The sequence below is a fragment of the Helianthus annuus genome, chromosome 3 (genome assembly GCF_002127325.2).
Source record: "Helianthus annuus cultivar XRQ/B chromosome 3, HanXRQr2.0-SUNRISE, whole genome shotgun sequence".
Taxonomy (NCBI): Eukaryota; Viridiplantae; Streptophyta; class Magnoliopsida; order Asterales; family Asteraceae; genus Helianthus; species Helianthus annuus.
The window spans coordinates 99,179,431-99,185,105 of NC_035435.2; the positions used below are offsets into that span (position 1 = coordinate 99,179,431).

At 42.7% G+C, this 5,675-nt stretch overlaps 1 non-coding gene across 1 annotated transcript; it reads left to right on the top strand.

The window, feature by feature from the left end:
* Positions 1-5,569: 5,569 nt before the first annotated feature.
* Positions 5,570-5,675, top strand: LOC118490990. The gene has a single exon (XR_004890215.1). It is a non-coding gene; the product is annotated as a small nucleolar RNA R71 (small nucleolar RNA).

The window sequence follows — 5,675 nt, forward strand, 5'->3', positions numbered from 1 at the left end:
GAAAAAGTGGAAAGGTGAAGAATGAATGAGTGGTTAGGGTATAATGCACGTGAATATGATTGTTTATTTTCGGGTTTTTTATATTTTTTTTTTTTATAAACACGGAACTGAACCGACGGAAACACATTTGCTGCGTACCGTAATTTACGGTCTCACCGTAAATTACGGTGAGACCTGGATGACAAAAATGCACCGTAATTCAGACTGTTTCCACCGTAAACCTCACCCAATTTTTTCACCACCGTAAATTACGGCATTACCGTAATTTACGGTAAACTCTGGGCTTCCCTTTTCACCGTAAAACAGGAGGTTTACACCATAAAACTCCAAAATTTTTTAACCACCACCGTAAATTACGGCTCCACCGTAATTTACGGTGGACACTGGGCATCTCCATTTTGGCAAAACTTTGAAGTTTATATGACCAATTTTTTTAAATTTTTAAAATTTTTCGATTTTTTTATGTTTTTTAATTATTTCAAAAACTTGGAAAAATCACCCTACCCCCTCAAAAATCCCGTGTTGTCCTCAACACGATGTAAGAGCAATTCGCGACCCGAACTTCCCCACACTTGTTTCGAACACGGACTTCGAGGAACTATGGCAATTATGCAACTATACAAACAAAACAAAACAAAACTACTATGTACACTATCACCAAACCTGGGCCTCTTACGATTGTTCCTCCTCAACCGGGCGTAGGATGTAGCCCGCTTTGTCAAGCTCCAAGTTGTTGATGTCATTGCCATCCAAATACGGCTTTAACCTGTGACCGTTCACCGTTTGTTGTTTCAATGTTCGCTCGTCTTGAATGTCAACATCTCCGAACCTTCCCACTCGTCGGACAACATAAGGGCCCATCCACTTGCTCTTTAGTTTCCCCGCGAACATTTTCAACCTTGAATTGTATAACCACACTTTTTGACCCACTTCAAAGTTCTTCTTCTTTATCTTCGCATCATGAACCTTTTTCAGTTTGTCTTTGTATGCGGATGCACACTCATATGCTTGGTCCCTTATCTCTTCAATTTCATTCAGTTGAAGCTTCCTCGCCCGACCCGCTTCATCATAGTCCGCATTCACTGTTTTAATTGCCCAATATGCCCTATGTGCCAACTCCATAGGCAAATGACATCCTTTCCCGTAAACCATTCGATACGGAGTGGTATCAAGTGGGGTTTTGAAAGCCGTGCGATATGCCCACAATGCATCATCAAGCTTGCTTGACCAATCTTTCCTATCCGTTCTAACCGTTTTCATTAGAATTTCTTTGATTTGCCGGTTAGATACCTCCACTTGACCACTTGTTTGTGGGTGGTACGGTGTAGCCACACGGTGATTCACACTATATCTCTTCAACAACTTTCCAAAATTGAAATTTTTAAAATGTGAACCACCATCACTTATTATCACCCGAGGTACACCGAAACGAGAAAAAATGTTGGATTGCACAAACTTACATACAACGGAATGATCGTTGGTCCTTGTGGCAATAGCTTCAATCCATTTCGACACATAATCAACCGCAACCAATATGTATAAAAACCCATTTGAGTTTGGGAAAGGACCCATGAAGTCTATTCCCCAAACATCAAATACCTCCACTACCAAAATTGGTTGCAACGGCATTTCATCACGTTTCGAAATGCTTCCCATTCTTTGACAATTGATGCAATTTCGGGCATACTCACGAGCATCCTTGAAAATCGTGGGCCAATAAAACCCACTCGATAACACCCGATAGCCTGTCTTATTCCCACTAAAATGGCCCCCACATGCGGATGAATGAGCATGGGTCAATATCTCTAAAACTTCAGTTTCGGGAACACATCTTCTTATCACTTGATCAGCCCCGATTTTGAACAAGTCGGGTTCGTCCCATATATATTGCTTCACTTGACTAGAAAACTGTTGTCGTCTCTTCTTAGTCCAATGATTTGGAATCGCACCCTTGGCCAAATAGTTAACATAATGAGCATACCAAGGGGCAACATAAGTAGAAACGGCCAACAATTGTTCATCGGGGAACCGTTCATTGATTTCACTTGCATCATCTACACCTTCCAACGGGATTCGGGACAAATGATCCGCGACAACATTCTCACATCCCTTTTTGTCTCGGATCTCAAGATCAAACTCTTGTAACAATAAGACCCACCGAATCAACCGCGGCTTTGCATCCTTTTTCTCCATCAAGTACCGAACCGCACTATGATCCGAGTAAACCACTACCTTGCTTCCCCAAATATACGAGCGAAACTTATCCAAAGCATACACCACCGCTAGTAACTCCTTCTCGGTTGTGGTGTAATTAAGTTGCGCTTCGGATAAAGTTTTGCTTGCATAGTAAATAACCACCGGCTTCTTGTCAACCCGTTGACCCAAAACAGCACCAATAGTGGTATCGCTTGCATCACACATTATCTCGAACGGCTTTGACCAATCAGGTGGTTGCAAGATAGGCGCCTTGACCAAATGTTCCTTCAAAACAGTAAACGCTTGCATACATTCATTAGTAAAGTCAAACGGGACATCTTTTAATAACAAATTGCATAAGGGTTTGGTGATAACACTAAAACCCTTAATGAAACGTCGATAAAAACCCGCGTGTCCCAAGAATGACCGTACACCCTTAACATTTTTAGGAGGTGGCAATGATGAAATTACCCGTATCTTTGCCTTATCCACCTCCATCCCCCTTTCCGAAATCACATGTCCCAACACAATGCCCTCTTGCACCATGAAGTGACTTTTCTCCCAACTTAGCACCAAATTTTTCTCAACGCACCTTTTTAAAACCTTTTGCAATTCGTTGAGACAAGCATCAAAAGTGGTGCCAAAAATGGAAAAATCATCCATGAACACTTCGAGCGACTCTCCAACCATGTCCGAGAAAATACTCATCATACATCGTTGGAAAGTTGCCGGAGCATTACACAACCCAAACGGCATTCGCCTAAAGGCAAAGGTGCCATATGGGCATGTGAAGGTGGTCTTGTGTTGGTCATCCGGGTGTATAGCAATTTGATTATAACCCGAATACCCATCTAAGAAGCAATAATATTTTTGACCCGACAATTTTTCAATAATTTGGTCAATAAAAGGTAGCGGGAAATGGTCCTTAGAAGTGGCGGCATTCAGTTTTCTGTAGTCAATACACACCCGCCATCCGGTAACCGGTCGGGTGGCAATTTGTTCACCACTTTCGTCCTTGACTACTTGAATGCCGGCCTTCTTAGGCACAACTTGGGTGGGACTCACCCAAGCACTATCCGAAATTGGATAGATAATTCCCGCATCCAACCATTTAATTACCTCCTTTTTTACTACCTCCCTTAGGTTCGGGTTCAACCGCCTTTGAGCTTCTCGTGTCGGTTTGACATCCTCGGTTGTGATAATTTTGTGCATGACGATAGATGGACTAATTCCTTTAAGATCGGCAATCGTCCATCCAATAGCACCCTTGTTTGCTTTTAACACCTCCATCAAGGCTTGCTCTTGTGCCACTTCCAAATTAGAGGCAATAATGACCGGCAAAGTGTCATTATCCCCTAAAAATACATACTTCAAGTGGCCGGGCAAGTCCTTGAGCTCTAACTTTGGTGGTTCCTCCAACGATGGTTTTGTACCCGAATCGATTTCCACCGGTAGACCCTCGAATTGATGGGTCCATGGTGGTCTACCTTCTTTCATCGCCATAACATCTTGTGCCTCCTCTTCAACCCGTAGTGCATAAGCATGTACCTGTTCAGAAAAGTCACACAGGCAAATATCCAAACCATCCTCCTCATACTCATGCGGGTTGCATCCATCTACTATGTCTGCCATAAAACACTCATCAGCACCGTTAGCATTAGAATTGTTAGTGAAAACATTCAAACGCATTTTTCGATTTCCGAATGCCATATCAACCGTACCAAATCTACAATCGATAATAGCATGTGCGGTGCTCAAAAATGGCCGACCCAAAATTATGTTTTGTTGTTGTTTAGGGTCCGCCGATGAGTAGTCCAAAACTAAGAAGTCCACCGGGTAGTAAAACTCATCAATTTTAACAATAACATTTTGAACCATACCCCGGGGCAACTTATGAGACAAATCGGCCAAAACAACCGTCGTCTCTACCCGTGCTAATGGACCAAAGTCATATTGGTCGTATAATCCCCCCGGTAAAATGCTAACTCCGGCTCCAAGATCTAGCAACGCCTTAGCCATTTGAAAATTACCAACTTGTACATTAATCAATGGCGTGCCTGGATCTTGGAGCTTAGGAGGAAGCTCCCCATTCAACACCGCACTTACTTGCCCGGTCAAATCTACCCGCTTAGGCACTTTTTTCTTGTTTTGCCTCTTTTGTGTGCATAATTCTTTTAAAAATTTTGCATAAGCGGGAACTTGTTTTATTGCATCAAGAAGTGGGAGATTTATTTTAACTTGTTTGAACATATCCCACATTTCCTCTTTTTGAGGACCCCTTGACACAATAACATTTTTCTTTCCCGGGTCAAGTAAAGCCGATGGGAATGGAACTTGACTCGGTTCACCCTCAATCTTTTCACTTTCATTCTTTTCACTTTCACCCAACCCCGGTTTTTTAATAGTTGTTATTTCTTTTGGTTTAACCGGTGAAGGTTCATCATCACTTTCCATTCCCGTGATGTCCTCAACCACCCCCTCGACCAATTCGGGTGACAAATTGGCCTTAAACTCTTTACCACTTCTTAACACACTAACATGGTTAATATTAACATTACCTCGTGACGAACCGTGTGAAGGGTTTACCTTTGTGTCGCTTGGAAGTTGACCCTTACCTTTCTTTAGTTCCGCCACATCGGTTGCTAATTGCCCCATTTGAGTCGTTAGTGACTGGATGCTTTTATCGCGAACCTCATCTTTTTGCATCCGCACTTCATCAAGTTGATTTCGCTTTTGCATTTCCAATTGCATGCTTTTAAGCATCTCCATCACCTCATTTCCACCCGAAGATCCCCTTTGATCTTGACCCGTTTGGTATTGTTTTTGATACCCTTGATTATTTCCGCCCCGGTACCCACCTTGGTTATTATAAGATGGCCGTGAACCAAAATTACCTTGGCTACCTTGAAAATTTGGGTTCGCTTGATTTGACGGGTTCCCATATCTAAAATTCGGGTGATTCCTCAACCCGGGGTGGTAGGTATTAGAATTCATGTTGTTGTAGTTCCTACCACCTCCTCCTTGGCCTTGACCTTGGACCGCATGAACTTCCTCATATTGCCCTTCCAACATTCCTTGGCAATTTTCAGCCGCGTGACCTATTTCATTACACAAAGCACACACATCATAAATTTGATTAGTAGTTTGAACATTACCTTCATCTATGGCATGCACTTGTGGTCGGTTAGTTGTCGGTCGGGCTCTCCTCGAAGCTTGGGCTTTCCTTTTTGATGTAGTTGCCATACTCTCCAAAAACTCCCAATCTTCATTCTCATAATTCGTTCCAAATGTCCCTCCGGTGATAGACATTAAATCCCGTGCATCTTCGGCACTTAACCCCTCATGAAAAGCGTTCATTAACTCCCATAACTCAATCCCATGATGAGGGCAGTTTTTAATCATCATGTTAAAACGCTCAAACGCCTCATGGAACATCTCACCGTGTTGTTGTTGAAAGCTTCTCAACCCCTTCCGCGCAT